The sequence below is a fragment of the Nymphalis io genome, chromosome 30 (genome assembly GCF_905147045.1).
Source record: "Nymphalis io chromosome 30, ilAglIoxx1.1, whole genome shotgun sequence".
NCBI classification, from domain to species: Eukaryota; Metazoa; Arthropoda; class Insecta; order Lepidoptera; family Nymphalidae; genus Nymphalis; species Nymphalis io.
Genome location: NC_065917.1, coordinates 7,222,628 through 7,238,265, shown reverse-complemented (window position 1 = coordinate 7,238,265; position 15,638 = coordinate 7,222,628). Strand labels below are relative to the sequence as shown.

The window sequence follows — 15,638 nt, the reverse complement described above, 5'->3', positions numbered from 1 at the left end:
TTACGGTGAAGGAAAACATCGTGAGGAAATCTGCATGTGTCTGATTACACTGAAATTCTGCCACATGTGTATTCCACCAACCGGCATCGGAGCAGCGTTGTGGAATAAGCTGCAAACCTTCTCCTCAAAAAGAGGAGAGGAGGACTTTAGCCCAGCAGTGGGACATTCACAGGCTGTTACGGATTCAAAGCATGCTAATTTTATTTTTATCGTGTCAGTGAACTCTATTTAAATTTATTTATAATAAGAAAATTCACGATTGTCACGTTAAGAGTCTAAATTTAAAGAGGGTGACACTGCGAAGTACATCTATTTATATAATAATAGTTTTCGCCCGCAGCTTGACCCATGTTTGAGGGACTGAGACAGATGTATGTCCTTTGTCCTTTTCTGTTACAATGTCAACATTTTTTCGGTCCTGATAATCGGTCGAGAAGTTAAAACGTAAAAGCGTAACAAAGAAACAAACACACTCACATTCGTAATATTAGTAAGGATTCTTTTGACCCTGTTGGTCTAGAAGCGATATATAAGGCCGCTGATCTCAAGGTCCTCAGTTCAATCCCCGGGTGGGGCTGATAGAAAGTTATTGGGTTATTCTTTTGAAAATTCTCAATAGCAGCTCGGAGTTTGGATGTTAGATGTGTGTTCATACCCGTGCCTCGGAAAGCACGAAAAGCCGTTGGTCAAGCGCTTGGACTCCCTTCGGTTGTTGTTGTATTGTTGAAACGTAAGCAATGAAGTTCTGAACAAAAATATCATCTATACTTAATATTATAAATGCGAAAGTAACTGTATGTCTGTTACGCTTTCACGGCTTAACCACCCCCCTATAACACGCGTGCGAAACTGCGAGTGTTAACTAGTATTCTAAAAGCAAAACAAAAATAAGCTTAATAAACATAACTAAATCTAAAAGTATAAGTAAGACATTCTAAAATAATTGTCTAACCATAAATCAATAAAATAACAAATAAAAAGCAAAAATCCACGCGAGTCTTGGTTCCAAAATGTCTTATACCATTCTAATCGCGCGCGGATTATACATATTTCTTCCATTTGTTTAATATTTAAATTTCATTATTGACGGGCCGGTTGGCGTGGTTGGTAGACACTTACCTTTCACGCCGAAGGTTGTTGGTTCGATTCCCACCAGGACAGATATTCGTGTGCATGAACATGTCTGTTTGTCCCTAGTCTGGGTAAAAGAAAAGTAGTATATGTAGTATATCAGTTGTCTGATTTCCGTAGTACGAGCTCTGCTTAGTTTGGGATCAGATGGCCGTGTGGGAATAATGTCCCAGGATATTATTATTATTCGAACAATAATGGGTAATCTAATTTTTCAGACAAAAATGGACTCGTTCTTCAGCCTCTTCGATCCGTCAGATGGCAATACGAACAGACAGAATAATAAGAAAAAACATAAAAACGATCAAGAGAACGGCAGGAAGAACCCAGACGCACCCAAGGGTATGTACAAACCTTTGTATATATGTAATAAGTTTATTTATTGAAATAAAAACTAAAGTCGTTGCTCTGTTAAGCGAAATTAATTCTTTTTTATATCATATCACAAATTACTTCTGCAAACAAAGTATGAGTACAAATTATAATTATTTACTAACCCGTAAAAAGAAACAACATTAAAAGCTATTGCTTCAAATATTTTTTTACAATCTGAATTGTTTCTTTTTTAAAAAAACGTCGTTAACTTTTTATTATATTAAGCCAGTGTGAATTTCTCTAATTATAGAATGACACATGACATAATGCAAAGTGTTGCCACAATAGATAATACTTGGACGTATTAAGTCGAAGTTAATGCACGTGCAATTTAAATTTAATGAAGCGCCCAAAGAGCTTCATTTACATATATATAACATACTGGCATATAAACGCACAGCCCAAACTACTGCGACATGAAAATTTGCATACGGGTTCCTTTTACGCAATAGGTTAGCACTTAGGAAGGATTTTTGAAAATTTAACGCTGCAGAAGGAACTCGGGCAGGAAGAACAGAAGGAAGAAGAACAAAGTATCGCCAGCGAAGGACGTCCTAACAACAGCATGGCAGAGTTCATCACAAGAAGTACCGGAACCGTTGAATAATCAATCGTCGATACCAAAGGTCTGTGACGAGAAAATCGGAAAGAACGTCAACGATTTGAAATCGGAAGACGATTTTAAGAAGACGAAGAGGAAACCGACCAATGATGATGAGGATGCAACGAGAAGTGGGACAAAGTTTGCCGATAGAGTGTACAATGTCATCGATAAGTTGGAGAAGGTCAGGATAAAGGACGATATGTATTTAGCTGGTGATTTCAATTCCGAGGACTTGGAGAGTGACGTCTTCTACAGCTCTGATGATATGGAAGACTTCTGCGATGATACGTAAGTGATGTTTTTTGTTAATTAAAAAAAAGTATTATAATTTATGTGTTGTAAAGTAGTAAAGTAAAGTAACAGCCTGTGTATGTCCCACTGCTGGGCTAAGATCTCCTCTCCCTTTTTGAAGAGAAGGTATGGAGCTTGTTCCACCACGCTGCTCCAATGCGGGTTGGTGGAATACACATGTGGCAAAATTTCAGTGAAATTAGACACATGCAGGTTTCCTCACGATGTTTTCCTTCACCGTAAAGCACGAGATGAATTATAATGACAAATTAAGTACATGAAAATTCAGTGGTGCTTGCCCGGGCTTGAACTCACGATCATCGTTCAAGATTCATGCGTTCTTACCACTAGACCATCTCATCTCTTATGTGTTGTAATTTTGGGTAATTATACGTTTTTTCTTAAGGCTTTGCTTGCTTTCCACGGTATGGAAGAGCAAGAAACAATAACATATCTATTCGCTTCACCCGGTATTTCAATCAAGGCTTTATATTTAAGCTCATTAACTAACATCTAGATTAAAAGAGTCAATTAGTTTCAGAGATGTAGAATTAGGATTACAGTGTTAATGTACCAGGAGATCATAAACAGTGAGTCGGTCTCACCGAACGATTACATTAAAAGAGTCAATTCGTTTCAGTTAGGTTTACAGTGTTAATGTACCAGGAGATCATAAACAGTGAGTCGGTCTCACCGAACGATTAGATTAAAAGAGTCAATTAGTTTCAGTTAGGATTACAGTGTTAATGTACCAGGAGATCATAAACAGTGAGTCGGTCTCACCGAACGATTAGATTAAAAGAGTCAATAAGTTTCAGTTAGGATTACAGTGTTAATGTACCAGGAGATCATAAACAGTGAGTCGGTCTCACCGAACGATTAGATTAAAAGAGTCAATTAGTTTCAGTTAGGATTACAGTGTTAATGTACCAGGAGATCATAAACAGTGAGTCGGTCTCACCAAACGATTAGATTAAAAGAGTCAATTAGTTTCAGTAAGGATTACAGTGTTTGCATTTGTGTGCATGAACATGTCTGTTTGTCCTGAGTCTGGGTGTAATTTTCTGTATAAATATGTATTTACATAAGAAAAGTAGTATATGTAGTATATCAGTTGTCTGGTTTCCATAGCACGAGTTTTGTACAAGCTTAATTTGGGATCAGATGGCCGTGTGTGAAAAATGTCCCAGGATATTATTATTATTAGTTTCAAAGATTTAGAATTAGGATTACGATGTTAATGTACCAGGAGAACATAAACAGTGAGACGGTTTCACCGAACGATTAGATTAAAAGAGTCAATTAGTTTCAGTTAGGATTACAGTGTTAATGTACCAGGAGATCATAAACAGTGAGTCGGTCTCACCGAACAATTAGATTAAAAGAGTCAATTAGTTTCAGTTAGGATTACAGTGTTAATGTACCAGGAGATCATAAACAGTGAGTCGGTCTCACCAAACGATTAGATTAAAAGAGTTAATTTTGACGAGACGTTTGGCGCGGTTGGTAGATACTTGCCTTTTCACGCCGAAGGTTGTGGGTTCGATTCCCACCCAGGACAGACATTTGTGTGCATGAACATGTCTGTTTGTCCTGAGTCTGGGTGTAATTTTCTGTATAAGTATGTATTTACAAAAGAAAAGTAGTATATGTAGTATATCAGTTGTCTGGTTTTCATAGCACGAGTTTTGTACGAGCTTAATTTGGGATCAGATGGCCGTGTGTGAAAAATGTCCCAGGATATTATTATTATTAGTTTCAAAGATTTAGAATTAGGATCACGATGTTAATGTACCAGGAGATCATAAACAGTGAGTCGGTCTCACCGAACGCGGATGGCATTAATCGAAATAAGATCAATGTTAAATAAATTCGATTTGGCCCTCAGAACATCCGACGCCGACGATTCCGGTGACGAGTGCTACGGGAGTCTACCCCCGGAGCCTCGTTTCGGGAACGTCGAGTACAAACTGCAGCTGGTCTCGCCATGCGAGCGACGCTCCCAGCACCTGGTGACGCAAGTGAATAATAAATAATATTAAATATATAACATTATATATAACTTAGGTAGCTAACTGGGTAGGTATCACCCACTCATCAGATATTCTACCGCAAAACAGCAGTACTTGGTATTGTTGTGTTCCGGTTTGAAGGGTGAGTGAGACAGTATAATTACAGGCACAAGGGACATAACGTCTCAGTTCCCAAGGTTGGTGGCGCATTTGCGATGTAAGCGATGGTTAACATTTCTTACAATGCCTATGTCTATGGGCGTTAGTGACCACTTACCATCAGGTGTCCCATATGCTCGTCCGCTTTCCTATTTTATAAAAAAAAAATACCTTTGATATCACACAACGGTTATTAATTGATATAAAACAAACAATTTATTAGGAAAACATTTTACTTGCTCGAAATATTTTATTAAATCACGAAGGTTTTAAAAATATGCTAATTTTGACTGTTAACGCTGATAAAACGCAACCACGAGCTACAGTGTGTGCTTTCATACAGACCCTGTGGTCTTGACAGCTCAACGCCACGAGGTTATTCATTTTATAACACGGATTAAGAAAAAACAATAGCGTTTTTATGTGTCGTTTAAGCAATATATATGTATATTCAATTTGAGCGTATAATACAAACAATTTTATTGAGGTTGTGCTCGTGAAATATATCGATGCGATGCTCGTAGTTCCACTCGGGGCCGATAGGTGGCGCCGTTTCGAGTGACGTACAACGTTAAGCGGCATGTCAAAAGCATAATAATGCCCCGGATACACACGTGTGGAGCTGTTAGTTAGCGAATCGTTTAATTAAAATGAATTTTGATAGGCGGTTGACATTCAGCGAGATATTTTTTTTTTATAGAATAGGAAGGCGGATGAGCATATGGGCTACCCGATGGGAAGTGGTCATCGACGTCCATAGACATTGGCATTGTAAGAAATGTTAATCATCGCTCACATCATCAATGCGCCACCAACCTCGGGAACTAAGATGCTATGTCCCCCGTGCCTGTATTTACACTGGCTCACTCACCCTTCAAACAGGAACACAACAATACCGAGTACCGCTGGTCTGCGGTAGAATATCTGACGAGGGGGTGGGACCTACCCGGACGGGCTCGCACAAAGCTCTCCCACCAGTAAAAATATATCGTATTGTCACCCCGACACCTCAACACTTGCCCCCCCCCCCCCCCCCCAGCTGAAGTGGCAGCTGCGCTCGGGCGGCGGCGCGGCGGTGTACGTGGTGGGCGTGCACGACTGCGGCGCGCTGCGCGGGCTGCGGGCGTCGCTGCGCGCGCTGCGGGACTTGGCGCGCGCGCTCGGCGCCGCGCTCGTGGGCGCGCGGGCCCGCCGCGTGGCGCCCGCGCGCGCCGTCACCGAGGTGTACATCCGCAAGGTGGGCCCCCGTTCCCTGTTTTGGGAGATTTTCGGGACTTAATTAAAACTAAATAGAGTTATTAAATTTTACTTTTTAATGTTTATTATACATTTTTTTTAATTATAATATTTTTTGTTTTCCTCCTACACCCGAAAACCGTTGCATTGTTTGTTTTTGTTTCCGTTATCAATAGTACTTCGGCATCTTTATATGGTACTGGATTAGCGTTCTCCTCATAAAGAATGGTTGCCACATATATTTCTATGTTACCCTCTTGACTCGGAATCTAATAATATTATAAATTCATGAAGAATGTTAAATAATGTTGTCGTTAGAAATTTATAAATAGGATAACGAATAAATTAAAATAACATATATACATATAACGAAGCACTTAGTTTATTAATGGACTCCGTATTTATTTGTTTCATTGTCGACGAGTCGATATTTTTTATCGAATATCGGGACTTTTTTTAGCCGATGCTGGCAGCACTCACATGATAAATAATTATAGGTTATGAATAATAAAAACTGGAAAATCATATTATCTTTAGGATTTTAATGCGATATAAGGTTCCCTCATGCTATGGCATAAATAAACATCACTGAGAAACTATATTATCTGTCGCTTTAACATGAAATAATACGACACTGCACCACTGTATAACCATCGATATGATGTAAGGATTGTTTCTCGGCCTTTACACTGGATTAGAATCGTTTTCTAACATAAATATAAGCGAAAATTGAACATAAAACACAATGAACGCACCAACTGTCAAGTTTCAACAAACACCAACACTGGTTACAAGATAAGGGTCAAAAGATTTGATAATTCTATCTCTGTCTAAACCTGTCTACGCTACAGTACGTACTCGGTTCGCAGCTGGCGGACACGCAGCAGAGCGTCGAGCTGCGGGGCGCGGTGATGGGGGCGAACGAGGCGGGCAAGTCGACGCTCATAGGCGTTCTCACTCAAGGTACGTTCGTTATTATCTTGTTGAAGTCGTGAGTTCTAGTAACTAAATTAAATATTGAGTATTTAATTACAGGCACAAGGGACATAACATCTTAGTTCCCAAGGTTGGTGGCGCATTGGCGATGTAAGCGATGGTTAACATTTCTTGCAATGCCAATGTCTATGGGCGTTGGTGACCACTTACCATCAGGTGGCCCATATGCTCGTCCGCCTTCCTATTCTATAAAAAAAAAATATTTATAAGGCTTCGTATCCAGAAGTTTTTGATTCGATTATCATGTAGAGATCCTATACGTGTGTACTCGTAATAAGGAGATGACGCCTTGTCCCAGCTGTGGGTAAAAATGCTGTTACATTTTTAAACAAATTAAATGATACCTACTCAGTCGGGACAAAAATCGACTTTGTTAATATTATATTGTAATATCATTTATTTTATCCTCAGATAAATATTTTATGGTCAAGAAACTGAGTTGTAATTACAATGGCAGTATAAAATTTGATCTTGAAATTGTAATGACGTCATTGGTTGATGGTATGTGAGCTGTTTGTAGTGCGCAATACAATAGTTTTTCTTTTCTACAGGTGAACTCGATAACGGTAGAGGGAGCGCTCGCCTGAACATGTTCAGGCATTTGCACGAAGTGAAAAGTGGTAGGACGTCCTCGCTCAGCCACGAGATACTCGGCTTCGATGCTCAGGTGCGCTAATGATTATTTTGACGTTTATTTAAATTAAGAATAATCCCCCACCCACTTGGAAAGCCCGGGCAAACACCACTGCACTTTGATGTGCTTAATTAATGGGCACATTGTCAGGAGATCTGCTTTTATGGGATGAAGTATTGCTATGTATATCCATCAACCCGCATTGAAGCTGCAAGTTAGAGCTCCAAATCACAAGTGGAGGGGAGGCCTTAGCCCAGCAGAGGTGTTATTTTTTTTATAATAAATAAATAGAAAAAAAAAGTAAAAGTAAGTTGTACACTAGAAGTGAGATTTGGAAGCGTGTAGACATTGTTTGCGCCTGAACTAATTTTCACCCTGGGATTATGTAAATGTCTATGTCCCACTGCTGAGCTAATCCCTCCCTCTTCTCCCTTTGATGAGGAGCTTATTCCAATACGCTGTTCCAATTTAGTGGTGCTAATCTGGGTTTTAACACGCTATCATTGGTAACGATTTACACATTCTATTCACTACAATCTCGGTTCTCAATAGGATTAAGAGTGTGTGGGAATAGAGACTATCTGTGCTTCCACGCACACACAAGTACCATTATTAGTCCCGTGCAGTTGTCTAAACCGTTCGTATTCGTAACAGCCTGTGAATGTCCCACTGCTGGGCTAAAGGCGGGTTGGTGGAATACACATGTGGCAGAATTTCAGTGAAATTAGACACATGCAGGTTTCCTCACGGTGTTTTCCTTCACCGTCAAGCAGAGATGAATTATAATCACAAATTAAGCACATGAAAATTCAGTGGTGCTTGCCCGGGTTTGAACTCACGATCATCGGTTAAGATTCACGCGTTCTTACCACTGGGCCATCTCGGCTACTTGTCTAAACATTATCTAGTTTTCATACTCATTTTTCAATTATATTAATCTTTGTAAAAGCTTCCGTTATTCTATTATCCAGTTGTATGATGGCGTATGTTACACCCAGTTAACGATAGATGGCGCTCAATCGAAATGTCACATTCCTGAATCGCGCTGTCAAGATATTCGCTACGGAGTGTATATAGTGTAGAAGTGATTGTTTTTGTAATCTAATAAATTGTAGTTTCATTTACCTAATCCCAGGTATCAGTGTTGCAGAACTATCGATAGTTTGACCTCGAAAACTATTATCGACAGTACTTCCGAAAGTATCGTCTTGTGTCAATATTGTCGATATTATCGATAGTTACTATAGCTCTCTGTTCACAATACTATTGATAACTCGTTTGCCTGCCTCGTTGGTCTAGTGGCTTGATATAAGACCGCAGACCCCGGAGGTCCTGGGTTCAATTCCCAGGTCGGGCCAATAAAACACACACTAACAGGAAAACGTATGAAATGGACAAATGAATGCAATGAAGCAATTATTAGGATTTATTTCAAAATAACACAATTAGAGACTAATAAGACCGCTTATAGAAAACGTTTGTATGAAGAGTTTATAAACTTATACCCAGAGTTTACACACATTACAGAGCAAAGATTAGCGGATCAACGAAGGGCAATAATAAATAATAAATATATTAAACAAGATAGATTAACACTGATTAAACAACAAGTAGCAGATGAATTACATTATACACACACACTAACGGAAGACACATATAATGAACATTTACAAACAACAGAACAAAGTAATATTACACAACGATGCATTCAAATCTAATTCAGAAACAAACTCACAAGCTAGGAAAATGCAAAACACTACAGTTACATGCACTGATTCCGTTACATCAACCCCTATCGATGAACAAAACATAGAAAGTATCACCCACGATCATAATGTGACCTTAGAAGTAAACACTGAAATAGAGAACACATTCGTTCATGCTCTAGAACATTTTTGTGATACTGAACCAACTAGCAGACCATACATTCCTAAACAAAGGACTTCTAAAAAGTTTTCATTAATAATGAAATACATAGATACGATGATACTGACAAAATTTGTAAACATTGATACTGATTTTATCACTCTACAGAAAATAATTTACTGTGCAGCATGGACAGCAGCTAAATGTAATAGGGCAAGAATGACATTCTTAACCCAAAACAACCACCAAAACAAATCATACAGAAAACCTAGTTGGCAAAGAAGATTAGAAAATAAAATAAGGAAGTTGCGAGCCAATATAGGCAGGTTAACACAATTTATTAGAGGAAATAGAAACCCAAAAGTAGTAGCTGCAGTAGATCTCATAAAGACACAATATCAATCACACGCACAATATGAAAATACCAACACGCATATAGAACACTTCTTAGATACCTTAAAACAGAAACTCAATGCAGCAGCTAGTAGACTTAAGAGATATTTGACGTGTACTGCCCGTAAAATAGAAAACAAAACATTTGCTAACAATGAAAAAATCTTCTATAGAAATTTATCATCTAACTGCAAAGATAATGAGCAAAATCTAGAAATACCTCCCCCTGAAATATTTCGACAATTCTGGGCTAAGACATGGGAAAACCCCATAGAACATAATGAACATGCAGACTGGGTTAACGATATAACTACACATATTCCAGAGATGGAGTTGAACTTCCTACCAATAGAAACATTTATAGATGTCATCAAACGAATGCACAATTGGAAATCCCCAGGCTCAGACAATATTCACAACTATTGGTAAAAGAAATTTAGTAGCACACACTCATACATACATAAGTACTTAAATACATTCATTCAATCACCACATTTACTACCGAAATATATAACACATGGAATCACATACTTAGTATCTAAAGATAAACATGATACCACAAATCCAGATAAATACCGACCAATAACTTGCTTACAAACCATATATAAAATTTTATCAGCTTGCATAAGTGAAGAAATATACAAACATTTAACTAAACATAATATATTAGCCGAACAGCAAAAGGGGTGTAGAAAAAATAGCCAAGGTTGTAAGGAGCAGCTTACTTTTGATGCAATCATTTTAAATAGTGCGGTAAAATCAAAAACAGATATCCATACTATGTTTATTGATTATCAAAAAGCCTTTGATTCAGTCCCGCATAGCTGGTTATTGCATGTCTTAAAATTGTATAAAATAAACCCTACCCTCATATCGTTTCTTAAAAATTCGATGCAAAACTGGCAAACTGTATTAAAAATAAAACAATCATCTATGAAATCTCTAACTACTGAACCAATCCGTATCCAACGAGGAATTTTTCAAGGAGACGCTCTGAGCCCCCTCTGGTTTTGCTTGGCCTTAAATCCTCTTTCACTCTTGTTAAATAAAACCAATACAGGATTCACACTTTACGGTAATAACACCCAATATAACTTATCACACCTCATGTACATGGACGATATAAAACTTTACTCCACTGACAAAAACACGCTGCTTGAGTTAGCAAGCATTACGGAACAGTTCTCCAAAGATATTCATATGAAATTCGGTGTCGACAAGTGCAAAATTCTGTCAATCTCGAAAGGAAAAATCCTTTATAATAGCTACACACTCGAAACTGGTGAACAAATTGAACCAATGGATGAACTAAGCACATATAAATACCTTGGTTTTAAACAATCTAGGCAAATACTACAAACTACGACAAAACAAGAACTGCTTACAAAATTCTCGCACCGATTAAATCTCGTATTAAAGACACACCTTAACTCTAAAAACACAATAAAAGCTATTAACACATATGCCATACCCTTACTTACGTACTCTTTCGGAATAATACAAATTTAAAAAGTGACATAAAAAAATTGCAGCGAACTATAAGCACTCACTTCACTAAATATAGGAAACATCATTCAAAATCTTGTATTCAAAGGCTCACACTACCACGCAAAGAAGGAGGAAGGGGAATAATAGACATACACAATTTACACAATAAGCAGATACTCTCACTCAGACCATACTTCCATGATAAATCCGAACACTCACCTCTACATAGACACGCAACAGAAATAGACAAAAAGCTTACACCATTAAACCTACATGACAAAACACTCAAGTAAACGAACATATCATAAGTAAACAACAACAAATGTTGGCATGGGCTGAAAAAATACTGCATGGGAGGCCTATTTGAACCAACCCCACGTCGACAAAGAGAAGTCGAACGAATGGCTCAATCGAGGTGAACTGTTCCCTGAGACCGAAGGTTTTATGCTCGCCATTCAAGACCAAATAATAGAAACTCGTAACTATAGGAAGTACATAATGAAGGATAATAATCAACCTACTGACTTATGACAATGTAACGCAGCCTCTGAAACTATTCAGCACATAACGGGGGCTTGCAAATCTCTCGCACAGACCGATTATAAGCATCGACATGATCAAGTTGCTGCAATCATACACCAACATTTAGCATACAAATATAAACTTATAACAGAAATGAATCCATATTACAAATATAAACCGGAAAGTGTATTAGACACTAGAAACCACAAAATCTACTGGGATAGAACAATAATAACTGACAAAACTATCTGTTATAATAGACCAGATATTACCGTTCATGATAAAATCAATAGAATCGTTTATCTTATCGATATAGCCGTTCCTAATTCACATAACATACAAACCACAATATCTGAAAAGTTAAGTAAATATCAAGATCTCGCCATAGAAATTAAAACGCAATGGAAAGCACAAACAGTACACATAGTCCTAATAGTCCTATCATCCACAGGTATCGTACTAAAATCCTTGACACAAAGTCTGAACACCTTACAAATGCCAGCGTATATCCTCCATATACTTCAAAAAGCCATAATCCTTAACACCTGCCGTATCACCCGAAAGTTTATATCATCATCCACTTTATCATCAACGTTTTTAATATAAGCAACACTCCTTAACGCTTGGCTGCAGCCCGCGTTTTCGGTTTAAACTCTTCGAAAGAAGAGAAACTTTAAAAGTTAAATAGAAATAATAATAATAATAATATTGGACATTATTCACACACGGTCATCTGATCCCAAATTAAGCAGAGCTTGTGTTATGGAAACCAGACAACTGATATACTACATAAACTACTTTTCTTTTGTAAATACATACTTATATAGATAATTACACCCAGACTCAGGACAAACAGACATGTTCATGCACACAAATGTCTGTCCTGGGTGGGAATCGAACCCACGACCTTTGGCATGAAAGGCAAGTAACTACCAACCACGCCAACCGGCTCGTCAAAAAATCAATACGTCAATACTATCGAAAAATCATTGATTATCGATAGTCCAAAACTATCGATTTTATCGATAATGGACTATAGACATGCAACACTACCCGGTATTACTTATACCTAAAATGAAAGTCATATAATGTATTACATTCATATAATCAGGGTAATGTCGTCAACTACGGTTGTTCCGAGCTGATGACAGCGGAGCGCATCGGAGAGAGGAGCGCCAAGCTGGTGTCTTTCCTGGACCTGGCGGGCCACAGCAAGTACCAACGCACCACGCTCCACGGGCTCATGGGCTAGTCCCCGCACTACGCCATGCTCGTTGTAAGTATGTTTATTTATTACTAGTTCCCATAAGTGTGGGGGGGGGCTCAGATTTTAGGTATCCTAAGTCTTTTTCTATAGCCCTGATAACGTGTTTTCAAATTATTATTAGGTAAGGATTTTTTTGGAGTCCTGACATATCAAACCAAAAGTTAATTTTCATTTTATTGAATAAATATCTTATCTTAATAATACATTTTTACAAACAGCTCAAAATCAAAATAATTTATTCAGGTAATAATATATAAACCTAACACCGGCTCAAACTGTAGATCCTACTAAAAATAATCGGCAAAAAACTAAACTCTTTTGCTACAATTAAACTATGTAAGAGTTTAAACACAATTTTTTATCATATTTATAAACCCTTATCGAGCAATACGTCTTATTAATGAAAGTTTTTTAAGAGAGAGAGTTGGTTCCTCCTAACTGGCCTTGGCCAGTCTGGGTACGGGCCGCAGGGTTGCCCCCTAACCTGTCGTGTCTTTAATTTTTTGCCCGAGGGGCCAGGGTAACAGCGACCCAGTGGCTGTAAGTTTTTTAAATCAGCTACAAGATAATATTATAGATGGCCCTGTAGTCATATTATCAACTTGTACTATAAAGTTTTTTTTTATTTCTAGATTTCGGCAACAGCCGGTATAACTCGCATCACAGAAGAACACATCGGTCTTCTGCTGGCTTTGGACATGCCATTCTTCGCAGTCATCAACAAGTGTGAACTGGTTAGCAACATCAATGCTGTTGTAGCGAGGCTGGCTCAATTGTTGGAACCCGCTAATAAGGTCAGTAATTTTATTTTAAATAGCATCTATAAAGACTAGCTTATAAACTAGGTTATTATTTCTTACATCAATGCTTTTGGGTGATGGTGACCACTTACCATCAGGTGGCCCAATTGCCCGTCCACACACATATAACATAAAGAGAAGCCGGGGGGGGGGGGAAAGTTTAACAGATAAATAGATATATTTACTTTCCCATTTATAATATTAGTTTATATTGTAATTCGAAACATGCAGGTTTCCTCGCGATGTTCTTCAAGGAGCACGAGATGATAAATCAGGGATGCTGTATAATATATAGATTTATTTAAATTTAAAGTAATGGTATATATTGGTATTATTACAGAAACCGCTGTTAATAACTGACGAGAATATGGCAAGGAACTGCGTTGCGCCGCAAAAGTCGATACTGGACACCATAGACAATGTAGACGAGGAAATCAAAAAGGATCAGGAGTGAGTAGCTTCACAAGCCTTTATTTAACCCGAAGTGTTTCTGGGTGAACTCTTATATATGACTTTAAAACGAGTTCCATACTATTGGTAATGGTAATAATATTGTCTATAGCTACGCCAACCACCCTTGCTAGATACTTGCCTTGCTAGATACTGAGTCTGTGTGTAATTGTCTATACAATAGTATATCAGTTGTCTGGTTGCCATAGTACAAGCTCTGCTTAGTTTCGGATCAGATATATATATATATATATATATAGTTGAACGCAAATCACAGTAGTGTCGGCCGGCAGGGTGGCCGTGTTCCCGGTGAGCTGCGTGTGCGGCGCCGGCCTCAACGCGCTGCACGCGTGCCTGCTGGCGCTGGCGCCGCGCCGCGTCCTGCAGCGCCCCGAGGACGTGAGTGAACCATATGTTGCGCAGTTGACTAGTATCCTTTTTATTAAATTATAAATGTTATAATTTATGTCACTTTACAGGAGGCGTGCGAGTTTCAAATAGACGAAATTTTCCACGTAGGGGACTCGACGGGGCCCGTTGTGGGGGACTGCTCGCGCGAGGGCGACTCTACGAGGGCGACGAACTTATCATAGGTGCGTTGCGTTCTGTTAGTTGTGAGATGAATAGAGCGACGTATATTTTACACCCCCTCCCCCAGGACCTCTGGAGTCCGGCGAGTTCGCGGAGATATCCGTGCGCACGATATACCGCAACCGCGTCACTTGCGGCAGCGTGCGCGCGGGACAGTCGGCGTCGCTGGGCCTGGGTCGCTTCCCGCCGCGACTGCGGCAGGGCATGGTGCTGCTAGCGCGGCCGGGGGGCTACGACGCGGGACTATCAGAACTAGTCCACTCGTCGCAAGCTTCGGAGAAGAATCGAAAGAACGCGAGGAGACAGAACAAGAATATCCTCCAGGACATCGCCAACGTGAAGAACAGCCTCACGAAGACATCGGACACGAAGTGCACGAACGTGTACGTGTCGGACGACGGGAGCAAGTACAGCGACGCGCACGTGACGAGCGACACGCAGGGCAAGTGCGTGTGTGACGACCTGGTGTTCCTCGAAGACCCAAACGACCCTAGACGCTGTATATACTTTGAGGTGAGCAGAAAACTCTACTCGTTTTTAAAAGATTAGCAAACCTTAGATATGCGATTCCACGCGATTCGCTACCAGCTCTGCTGTATTGTACACCACAAACACTTCTCGATCAATATATCTCTATATATAACACGACACTGTTACACTTAACTACTTATATACACTTTAGTTTTACTTACAAAGTTCCGATAACAACTTCACAGATAACCAAAACGGTAAATTTTTCGCGAATCCATAGTCAATACCACAGAATATTAAGATTTCGACCAAATTTCAAGGTCAAAGTTGCTTATATACTCTACTTGCTATT

General features: G+C 39.1%; 1 pseudogene; it reads left to right on the top strand.

Moving 5' to 3' along the window:
* Nucleotides 1-1,397: 1,397 nt before the first annotated feature.
* On the top strand, nucleotides 1,398-15,322 carry LOC126779974 (GTP-binding protein 2-like; annotated as a pseudogene).
* The last annotated feature ends 316 nt before the right edge of the window (nucleotides 15,323-15,638 follow it).